A 12,409-nucleotide genomic window follows, 5' to 3' on the forward strand; every position below is an offset into this window, starting at 1 on the left:
TATCGTTGCTCCAATGTGTACCTAACCATAAACATCAATGCCTTTCATAAAATCAATACACAGAAGTATATATTTTTAAACCTGCATATTTAGCTAAAAGAAATCCAGGTTAGCAGGCAATATTAACCAGGTGAAATTGTCACTTCTCTTGTGTTCATTGCACGCAGAGTCAGTGTATATGCAACAGTTTGGGTCGCCTAATTTGCCAGAATTTTACGTAATTATGACATAACATTGAAGGTTGTGCAATGTAACAGTAATATTTAGACTTATGGATGCCACATGTTAGATAAAATACGGAACGGTTCCATATTTCACTGAAAGAATAAACGTCTTGTTTTCGAGATGATAGTTTCCGGATTCGACCATATTAATGACCTACGGCTTGTATTTCTGTGTGTTATCATCTTATAACTAAGTCTATGATTTTATTGATGTATTATATTAAGTTAAAATAAGTGTTCATTCAGTATTCTTGTAATTGTCACTATTACAAATGATTATTGTACTTTTTTAAATCGGCCGATTAATCGGTATCGGCTTTTTTTGGTCCTCCAATAATCGTTATCGGTGTTGAAAAATCATAATCGGTCAACCTCTATTCTAGAGTCTATTTTTTCTAAGTGTGTAAGGTAACAGGTGAGGAGTCTTGTTAGTCTGGTTTGACACAGAGATTATCAAACATGTAAATATGAAATCGAATATTGCATTTCTCCACAGATATATGCATTTCCCTTCTTCCCTATTCATTGAAGTCTGATAGAACTGAAAGTCAAGCCTTTGACTCCCGTCTCACGTTATATTGTGAGTAAGGGCCACTACATGTTTCTGTGTTGAATGGTGGAGCTGGGCTATTATGTTCCGAGGTACATGTTATGAACACATATGCTTCGAACCAATCTGACTCTGACAAAGTAATGTATCTGGGAAGATTTGTACAGCACTTTACAGTGTGTGTTCCATTCCAGATATTTAAAAACGTTTGAAATGAAAATGGATCCCAATTAAAGCCACACAGCAGTGTAAGTGCTTCTTGTTGTTTTTTAACCAGGTGAAACATTTCTCCCTGGGAAAACCTCTAAAAACATACCTTTTTTTCTGCCTGTACTGTGACTGTGAGCTCTGATAAAAGCAGCCTAGACAGGCCTGAGCTCAAGCCATTTTGCCAGCCATTCAGGGAGATGAAAATGCAAAGCTAAAAATACTAGCTACACATTTCAAAAGGCAAGAGAAATGCATATATACACCAACTAGCAACAACCCTTTCTCCTTGACTGCTGGGGAGAAAAAGCTTTTGGTCTCAACACATTAGACATTTTCAGTGAAACCCTTTACAGTTAGACATACCTTCTCCTTCACAGTATGTATGGTCATGTTATAGCCACCTAAGAGATACCAGCAGTAGCTTTAGATTCAGGTGAATCATCAAGGCTAATGACCATACATAGTTAAGGTCAAATACCCCATCAGGATTTGCTAACATAATAAGTGTACTGTGCTAGCATTACAGTACTATATGTATCTACTGGTGCTGTGGCCTTGCTATGGGTATATAGTCTTGTCTGTTGGATCACCTGTTGAAGAGCATCCATTTCAACAGGGGGCCAGAGGTTGTGGTCCTGGCTGGGTGTTTGATTGGCAGGTGGGGAGCCATGATGCCCACAGCCCTGCCCCAGTGGAGCGCTGAGCGCCAGCGTCTGGGATTGGGAGGGCCACAGTGCTGCTGACTAACAGAGCGTGTCTGCTGACAGTCAGTGTGTCTGACTGATAGGATCACCCCAGGAGGCTCTTCCAGGGCCTTTACAAAGTGCCTCTGATAGGCCAGGCCCATAGCTTTACCGCCAGGCCCTGCCAACAAATTAAATTTAAGCCCTGCTAATGTATAGAGTAATCATAGAGTGGTGTTGATACATTTTTCAGCAGGGTTACCATGGGCACGACTGGAATCAGAGACGGGCAGGAGCGGGGCAGGGAGAAACAGCTGTCTGTAACCTTAGCATGCCACTGGAATCCTCCACTTCTAAGGCAAGGACTCATATGAAAGAACAACAATAACATGCCATTATGAGATGTAACATTTTGCAGTGACCTGCGTTTCCAGGGGGAAATTTGAAAGAAAAGCAATTTCACATTAAACTATCTGACACAGAGCAGGTCATGAAATGGTGGTGAGGAGGGGGGAGGTGGAGAAGGGGGAGAGGAGGGGGACGGAGCCCCCGTAACAGCCACTGGCCAACTAGAGCGAGACACACATTCCCTCTGCCGAGTTAAAAGGGCTGGAGTGGATGAAATTTCAAAGCCTCCCCTGCAGACAAACACTCCGCTTTGCACACATCAGTGCTGAGATGTTCAAATATTCCACTCCACAGTTGCAGCCTGGTTCTCTTCCCTGTACCGCCGTATCAGACATGGTAGCACTGTGATTAATGAGACAGGAAAAATACCTCTCTCTTTTCTCCCATTGTGTTTTTATAAATTCAATGAAGCTAAAACTGCACTTAATTAAAAATGTGTCTCAGCGTCTTATTTCCCATGATGCTCGGCAGCAGGCAATGTAGGAAAATGAAAGGCAATTGGAGATAAGAGAGGATGGATTTACATGTGTGGGACCTTTGTCCCCTCCCACCTGTTATGACCAACAATGTAAAGTTTTGCAGCTGGGGTTGATTAGCCAGCTAGTAGATAGCATACATCATAGGAGACCTTTTAGAAACTGAACACAAAGCATAGCTAGCTACAATTCTCTGCATGCACAATAACACAGTCATCTGAACACCATGGTGCAGTGCTACTTCATGTCATTCTTCTCTTCCTCTCATTTAGAATAATTTGTTATGAACACACTGGATGTGTAGGAACACTGTGAATACTCTAGTAAGAACATTGCACTGACATATTGATACATGGTTGTGATTTAGTAACTGCTTTATAATTTCATGGAGTTGATCCGTTGGCAACTGATGAGCAATTCCTATGTAATTTGTGCAATAGTTAACATTGCTCAATATAACATCTTAAAACAAGGTATAATCAAATTCATGACCTTGGTCTGAGTGTGATTCATATGGGGAAGCCTCCAAAGTAGTGGGTCGGTTTTAGGCCTAGTTGTGAGATGTCAGAACAGAAGACCAAGAGGCTGAATCAGCAGGGATGGATCATGTGACATGATGACACACCTTACAAGATATATATTCTCTTCCTGTCCACGGCTCTCTAACATCTGGCCTGCTGGTGTCAGATTCCTCCATCCACTACCAGCATTATAGTATTATCACCCCCGCTCTCTCTGCCCTCTCTCTGCTAGCTAGCTATTACTACTACATGACTCTTGGCACGCCTTGGAGATCTGTGTCACAATCACTGAGTAATTACAGTGACTAATGTAAGGACCATTCTGGTGTCTAACCTCAGACATTCCATCAAGATCTGACTGGGAGGATATGAATTGGCAATGTAATGGACGTTACGTTCGGTTTGAACCCTGACGAAACATATACTCTTTAGAACCAAAGCTTCCTTTTCCCACAATTCCCTGGTGGGGGATGGTTTGCCAGCTCAGAAACAGAGAGTAGAGCTCAGGTTCTTTGCCCTTGTCATTGCATCTGCACTGACCTCTAAAAAAATGGACAACAAAGATCATATCACGAAACCAATACTAGCACCGACGGCCTTTGCACAAATTGATTTAGCCACCCAGAACTCACTCCCATCTCAATGAGGTGGCAGGATGCTCACAGCATAAATCACTGTCACACAAACACCCTCTAGTGAAATGTGATTTTTATCTTTAGGATATTTTTTTGTTCAGTATGTCCCGGTTGGTGTCTAGCTCTGTGATAAGTGGTGGTGAGTGATGCGAAATAAACGGTTAGCGCATTACGCTAATATTGAGCTCTCACCGCATATAGGTGCTATCACACGGAGAGGGTGACACAGCTGTGGTCCCCTGTATTCCAGGAGGTAGTGCAGGGCCCTGTGTTATATGGCTCATAGATCTCTAATGTGTGGGTGAGAGTTGTCTCCGGCTGCCGGCTTGGCGGGGATGAAGCACAGATACTTCATGGCACAAGCGTCAGACGTAGGCATGTTACCGAGGCTACAATGAGGAGAAGCCAACTAAAAATAGAAGATAAGCTTTTCTAAGGGGCCCCGGAGACAATAGTTTCATACTTTCCGTTGTGTACATTGGGATCAAGAACCAGTACAAAGCCTCTAACCGGAGCTATAAAGCACAAGACCCAGATAAATGAAGCAAAGAAAGCCAGGCTATCCCAGAAGCACCCTCTGTAAAGCATAGAATGACATGATAAATGCTCCAGTGTGTTAAATACACCAGGATAGTCTGTTCTATCCTCCTTACAACTGACAACCTCTGTTGCTCACTTAATTACAGCCAAGCGCAACACACTACTGTGTCAATTATCATGTGCTTTAACTCGTCTCTTTACCACAGAGGTTCACTCAGACCTTTTTACCTTCTTTTTATTGCTATTCTGCTCAGATCTTGTGTCTGAATTCCATTCCACACACAGAGCTGTACAAACATAAGGGCTTTAAGGATTCAGATTGGTGGAGGGGAACCTAATCTTCTGTAATTGGCGGGATGGTTCTCATTTGTATCGACTCCCTTTCGAAAGCGGCGCTCGTCGACAGCCTGCTATCGTTCTAGGGATTTGAGGTGACTATTCATTTTCATAAGGGCCAGAAAAGGCAGGTCTGTCTGGATGTGAACAGACATGTTAGACCTGATCGTCATTAATCAGACCAATACTACATCACCCACCGAGCACCTGCCGGGTCACGGAAATGGACAAATAACACAAGGACGCGCAAACCTCTTTCATACATCACATTTGCAACAGCCACTGTTTAGCATGGTGAGATAATCCATTCTGGGGTTCATCATGTGAAAATGGGACTAAAATGGTAATGCTCTGCCAGCCAATAGCATCCTCCGCCTCACCAGATGCCTAGCTTCTGGATTTTGCTTAATTGCCATCTTCAGATCAATCTATATCCAAATGTCAACTGAATCTACAACAGAATTTTCCCTGCATTTTGTCTGCTGAATATCCAGTATATTTCCTTACATTAGAAAGCAGAGGTTTTCTGTTAGTCCTTATTGTATGCACATGTAGTGACCTACACTAAGGCCTATTGTTATCCAGGCCTGAGTGAAAGGTGTTGTTGTGCTGACATACATCGGTCTACATGGCCAACTCTGTGTCCACCCCTGCTGACCTGTGTGGCCATTAGCCTTGACATAGTGATGGGGCATGGTACTGTCTATCTCAGCCCCACACAGAGAACACCCACTCTTCATCTGGTCCACATACACACAGCACACATCACACACACACACGGGACAGCAGGTGGGTATGGACACTAGCATACTGATCTCTACTACACATTTGTGATACAAATCCACTTCACACGTTTGGTGAACGCATAAACTGTACACAAACACGTGCATACATAGTCCCACATGTAGGACTACAGTGTACACGCGTATGCAAATGAACATGGATATTCATACACTCCCATGTGGTCACGCATGGACAAAGAAACACAGCTACAAACAGACTGAAAATACACACACATATGTTGGTGGCACCTTAATTGGGGAGGATGGTCTCGTGGTAATGGCTGGAGTGGAATTAGTGGAATGGTATCAAATACATCAAACAGATGGTCTCCAGGTATATGATGCCATTCCATTCGCTGCATTCCAGCCATTATTATGAGCCATCCTCTCCTCAGCAGCCTCCACTGGTTCACCCATAAATAAACACACACACACACAATAAAAATACACTCACATATGATCGCCCATAGAGAATACAGACTTGTTTGAACACACACACACACCCATAAATATTATTCTTAAATCTCTGTTTATCGTACACATGTCCACTGTTCAAATGACAACAGTGGACCCCTCTCCGTAGTGGTAACAGGAACACAGTAGGAAACAGAAAAGCCTCAATATCAAAACAGAAGAGTCAGTCAATATGGAAAGTGAGAAGTTAAGGTAAAATAGAGACCCCAGTGTTGAGTGTGCTGACCCGCTCCACGCTAACTGTCGTCAACAACATCCCAACCATTCACACACACAACCATCTACCACATCAAGACCCGCCCCCTCCGCTACCCCCTCAGCCATTCCACCATCCTCAGAGAAACCCCTACACAGCACAGCTACTTCTCTCACAGCACTATTTATCCTCTCTCTTCCCTCCTTCCCTCTTTCTCTCCCTCTCCTCCTTTCTCTCTGTCGCAGCCACGTTCGCAGTGCGCCGCGGTCGAGGACATAAAAGGGTTGAAAATAAAAGACAAACCGATGATGGGAAAGATGGAGATGGAAAATTAGCATAAGAATACTCACAGTGGGTTGGAGCGGGGCTGGAGCGTGGAGGTGGTCCTCTCTCTGTCAGATACAACCTGCACACAAGATTGAGAAAAAAAGAAAACTAGGCTGTGAAAGCGGCAAAGAGAGAGGAGGAGAAAAGAGGAAGGAGGAGGGGGCACATCATCCAACGCACGCGCCACACAAGACATAAAGAAATAAAGAATTCCTCGAGGAAGGTAGAAAAAAAACAGAGCGCAGAGGAGGAGAAAAAAAGAAGAGAGGGGGGCGTGAAGAGGTGGGCTGTCTTAGGGAAATCTAAAAAGAGACAGACACATGCGGAGCGCTCCGGTGCGCGATCACATCTGACAGGTCTGAGCTGCAGTCCGCCTACCTCCTTATCGCCCTCACTTTTCCACAGCGCTGTGCTGTGCTCTCCTCTACCGAGGCCACAGCCATGGACTGGTCCTCACGCTGATGTTATAGGAGATTCAGCACAAGGGAGCTATCGCACTCATAGCCATACGTTAGCATCACACACTGAGGATTGCACATGGATCACCCACCCAACTCCACCCCACGCACCTCAATCCCACTCACTACATCCCCCCTCTCCTCAATTGTGAAAAAAGAGAAAGAGAGAGCGAGAATACAGCCTGCTTCAAATGAATGAGAGCATTCCCAGTGGCATTGAGGCAATTACAGAGGCTGGCGCTGTTTTCTGTTTACCCCTCACCCTTTCTCTCTCGCTCTCCGTCTTCCCTCTCTCTCAGGCTGGTACAGTGTCTGTTTTCACTCTCTTTCCGTCTCTCTGTGCTCCAGACATATGCCTCTATTAATGTAGCTTCTGTCACTTCAGCTGCTTGGTCAGATTACTCCATCTCTGCTTCCCCTGTGTTCTACCCACATTGAGTGCCTACACGTCCGCCCACTTGCCTAGCGCCTGCCATCCTGCCCGCCTACCCACCTGCCTGCCTGCCCGCTACACATTTCAGTTGGCCAAACACTTCCCCGAGTCTTCAGCCCACCTTGAGACAGACCTCACCAGACCCTGAGACAGACCTCACCAGACCCTGAGACAGACCTCACCAGACCCCACTGCTGCCACACCTTCCTGTCTGATTCAAGGAGGGAGGAACAACTCACAGTTATCATAATCCCTCCAGATTTATCACACCTCGCCTGGTGTGACAGAGGTTTATTAAGAGGCTAGTTGGTAGTGGAACACCACAACTTAATATTAACATACACACAGACACACACACACACACACACACACACACACAGCATCCCCACATCCCTCATCTACCAACCTCCACACTTTATCTCCCCTCAATTAACATCTTTAGTGTGAGCTGCTATTATCTTAACCACACAGAGCGCTGATGTTCCTGGGAGGAGGAGAGGAGAGGAGGGGAGAGGAGAGGAGGAGAGAGGACAGGACACTATTAGTAGCGCAGCAGAGAGGACGGTGGTGGTGGTGGTGGTGGTGGTGGGGGCTGTGGACAGAGGGCTCTGAGCTGCTGCTGCTGGAATACACAGGGCTAATTAAAGCCATATTCAAACATGACTAACTGCTACCCAAGGTGCACGCTAACAAACATCTACACAAACAACCTTGTTACAGCATAAACATGTAGGCTAGCCTCGAGGATTGTCTTTCTTTGTGAGGATTAATTGTAGAGAGACAGGCATGTTCAAGTGAAAGTCATGACAACAAAATAATCTAAATCTCTTCTGACTGCTCACTGGTGTTTGATCATGTTTATTTTCTCATACCTCTCATATGCATTGCTACGCTATCAAATCATTCAACAGGAATGGCACTGGAGAAAACAATAGACTTGCCAGCCAGCTGCTGTAGAATTCCTATAAATTCAAAGCCCTTGTAAAACGCAGTCCGTTGAAGCACGGGGTAAAATTGCCAAGTACCGGATGTGCTTTAGGCTTACCTCACCACCCTACAGCTCGTTTTCTTGTCTTAATGTCTTGTATACTCTATTCTATCCGTTTGCCTGCCCTCGCCCGCCTCCATTCCGCCCTAAGACACCATCAAAGTGCCCATTAAGTCATCAAAGTGCCCACTTTGTCCTTGCTACTCTCTGTGACAACCACAAAGTGGGTGACGTGGTCCCAGAGCACCTATAATGATAGAGGTGGGGCGGACGTCTGGCTGTTGTGGCCGGTGGCTCCAACCCCTGGCCTAGACCAGACCATTAGGAGTATTCTATTACTGTTGGGTTAACCTGTCACGCTTGGCCATGGCTCTCTCTTTATGGTCTGACTGCTCTGAAAGGGCAGGGGATAAAACTCTATCAGTGGGACAAACGATCCCACGCTCCTTCATTTATCACACGCCCAGGGATCCCCCCCATGGCGGGCAGCGGCGGCGGTGGCCAGGGCCAGAGTCTGCGGGGGTATCCTTCACTCTGGTTACCATGGGGACCCCCCAGGGCCTACACAGTGCTGGGCTGGGAGGACAGAGGCGGACAGACTGGCCCCATTCCACACAGAGACTTCCATTCTTAATCACAGGATGACTCAGGTAATAGCAGCCTGCAAACCACGTAGCAGGGACAGAGCCGCCTGCTAACAGACTGGCCAGCACAGGTGGTTTAGTTTGTAACACACACACACACACACACACACACACACACACACACACACACACACACACACACACACACACACACACACACACACACACACACACACACACACACACACACAAAACACATACACACACAACTCAAGAGTAGTGATTAAGAAATGAGACTAGTGATCAGTAGGTTACAGAGGTCAATCGTTCATAGGGTCACATAGCTAGTGCCCCTTCAGCTAGGTACTTAGCCTCAATTGTTTTGGGTATCCACTGAGCTGGGAGAGCGTATCAAATGTCAAACTCAACTTCACCCTATAGAAAGGTTCAAAGCAAAGACATGACAGTGAAAGCTTTGGTTATTTACACATTCATACCGTAATGACACAGGCCCTGTTCAATCTGCACACATCCCCCTTCAGCAAACACGGCTCGCCTCCTTTTTTCACCGGATCTATCAAGGGAGGGCGACAATTAAATGACTTTAATTTGATTAGGAGATAATGTGTCCCACTTAATGGAAAGGACAGACTTCACAACACAGCCAGATTAGTTTGGTGGATGCCTGCTTATAAATGAAGACAGGCCCTCCTTTCATCAATTAAGTCTGATGTTCAGATGCAGTTTAATGGTTGGAAGGGATGAGGAGGGGTGTGTTCTCTACAGAAAGAGGGAGTCTGATAATATGGGGTCAGGAGAGGTATAAGCACGCACAGCTTAAAATTTGGTATTAGCATGACACAATCAATGTAAGTCATTACTAGCCATCCATGAAAGGTAAAGTGGTTGTGAGCTACATCGTAGAGGGCAGATGGCCTGTTGTCACAACATTACGGACCATGTATTGCCTTGCTCTCCTTTGTGTATTGCTATTCAATACTGCATCTCAATTTACAGACAGTGTCTGGTTTCATTGTAAAGAGGATGTAACGTTAAGTCACTGATAATGATTTACCATTTACTATGTCTGATAGGCTATACTCTACAGCCGAACTCTGTAGCCCCTAAATACTTCAGTACAACAGCTGGTAGACAGATATTTATTGTGAATAACCTACATATTGATCTCCATATTACAATGAAGTGTTTTCAGTAGTTTGTGTAAACCTAACCCAGGCTGCCTTACCCAGGCTGCCTTACCCAGGCTGCCTTACCCAGGCTGCCTTACCCAGGCTGCCTTACCCAGGCTGCCTTACCCAGGCTGCCTAACCAAGGCTGCCTTACCCAGGCTGCCTAACCCAGGCTGCCTTATCCAGGCTGCCTAACCCAGGCTGCCTTACCCAGGCTGCCTTACCCAGGCTGCCTAACCCAGGCTGCCTTATCCAGGCTGCCTAACCCAGGCTGCCTTACCCAGGCTGCCTTAGCCAGGCTGCCTTACCCAGGCTGCCTTACCCAGGCTGCCTAACCCAGGCTGCCTTACCCAGGCTGCCTAACCCAGGCTGCCTTACCCAGGCTGCCTTACCCAGGCTGCCTTACCCAGGCTGCCTTACCCAGGCTGCCTAACCCAGGCTGCCTTACCCAGGCTGCCTAACCAAGGCTGCCTTACCCAGGCTGCCTAACCCAGGCTGCCTTACCCAGGCTGCCACCCAGGCTGCCTAACCCAGGCTGCCTTATCCAGGCTGCCTAACCCAGGCTGCCTTACCCAGGCTGCCTTAGCCAGGCTGCCTTACCCAGGCTGCCTTACCCAGGCTGCCTAACCCAGGCTGCCTTACCCAGGCTGCCTTACCCAGGCTGCCTAACCCAGGCTGCCTTACCCAGGCTGCCTTACCCAGGCTGCCACCCTCTAACGCTGGTGTACGTCAAGAACAAGCATTATTTAGGCCTACTTACTACAAATAGTTTGGGCATTCATATTTTCCCCTTACAGGCCTACTTACTACAAATAGTTTGGCACATTCATATTTTCCCCTTACAGGCCTACTTACTACAAATAGTTTGGGCATTCATATTTTCCCCTTACAGGCCTACTTACTACAAATAGTTTGGGCATTCATATTTTCCCCTTACAGGCCTACTTACTACAAATAGTTTGGCACATTCATATTTTCCCCTTACAGGCCTACTTACTACAAATAGTTTGGAACATTCATATTTTCCCCTTACAGGCCTACTTACTACAAATAGTTTGGCACATTCATATTTTCCCCTTACAGGCCTACTTACTACAAATAGTTTGGGCATTCATATTTTCCCCTTACAGGCCTACTTACTACAAATAGTTTGGGCATTCATATTTTCCCCTTACAGGCCTACTTAGTCAGTCATTTCTCCAAAGATTATATATTGTTGTTCTTTTTCGGGTAATCCATTGTATAGTGAAATAATTAGAATGTTAAGGACAGATTTCAATGGAGAAAGCTGATCCGAGAGCAGAGCTGTCTTTCTGTCCATCCTATCAGTATCGACACATGCTCCAACGACGGAGCTCAGCGACCATTCTTTCTGTGTGGTCTTTTGGGAAACTCGTGTTACTGTACATCTTCGGCCGTTGTAGGAAAGATGCATAGGAAAGCGGGCCCTGGTTGGTACTCCAACATGCTATAGTTGGTTCGGCAGTGTAGGCCGAGTTGAGGCTGTGTATTTGGGAAATATCCTTTGTAGATCCATGTAAATACTCATAAGACTGTATCTTTCCTGTACCACCTTTTCACTGGGAATTCATTTGACACCTGCTACTTACTGCACTTAAAGATGGAATCAGTATTTGGGGAAACAGTGCCTCTGTCCGGCCCAACGCCTTTGTTATTGTTTTTGTTTTGTTGATGAAAAGGAGAGGAGAATCTGGCAGTGTGGTAAAAGCTGTTCTTTCACGCCTGCAATGATGTCTGAGAAAAGAAAACAATGTTTGTTGTTTGCAGTATCTTCTTTGTTGTTGCAATATCCAAATAGACATGTCCGTTTCACCAGTTAAGGTTTTCAGGTTTAAGGCTGCTTTAACATCGGGTTCCTACGGCAACTAACTCTGCTCTAACATCTGGTTCCTACGGCAACTAACTCTGTAGCGCCTAAAATACTCCAATAAAACAGCTGTTATACAGAAATACGTTGAGAAGAACTTAGATTTTGATCTACATATTTCACAAGTGTTTTCAATAGTTTCTGTGGGCCCAGCCCAGGCTGACACCCTCTAACGTTGGCATCTGCACTCTGACAATCTGCCTGTGGACTCCCGCTGTCCATCCCAGTACGACACTTTTTGAGCTTCCAGCGAAAACAGGAAGCATGAGAGATGAGGACATTTGGAGCAAGTCCTTGAGTTTGGGGTCATTGCTTGGAGTGTGTACGGCGCTCTGTCATTCACGGCACGCCACACACTCCCAAGCGTTCCATTTGCGGTGGCCCGTTCCCCGCTGTGTGAAGAAAGAAGGGTATAATCTCCCAGCAGTATTCTGGGGGGTGAATCTAGCGGCTTTGTCTGCGCATACCAATGGAAAACTCTCTCTCTCACGCTCTCTCTCTCTCTC

General features: G+C 45.9%; 1 protein-coding gene across 5 annotated transcripts in view; it reads right to left on the bottom strand.

Moving 5' to 3' along the window:
* The window catches only part of LOC112235563 (RNA binding protein fox-1 homolog 3), a 310,477-nt gene that overhangs the window by 146,933 nt on the left and 151,135 nt on the right, over nt 1-12,409 (bottom strand). For 4 of the 5 annotated variants that reach the window (XM_042327697.1, XM_042327698.1, XM_042327694.1 and 1 more), the window contains one exon: nt 6,386-6,441. The gene's annotated coding sequence lies outside the window, so the exon portion shown is untranslated. Of the gene's footprint in view, nt 1-6,385; nt 6,442-6,740; nt 6,890-12,409 lie in introns of those variants that run through there. The other variant, XM_042327696.1, reaches the window with a different exon arrangement.

The sequence above is a fragment of the Oncorhynchus tshawytscha genome, linkage group LG09 (genome assembly GCF_018296145.1).
Source record: "Oncorhynchus tshawytscha isolate Ot180627B linkage group LG09, Otsh_v2.0, whole genome shotgun sequence".
NCBI lineage: Eukaryota > Metazoa > Chordata > Actinopteri > Salmoniformes > Salmonidae > Oncorhynchus > Oncorhynchus tshawytscha.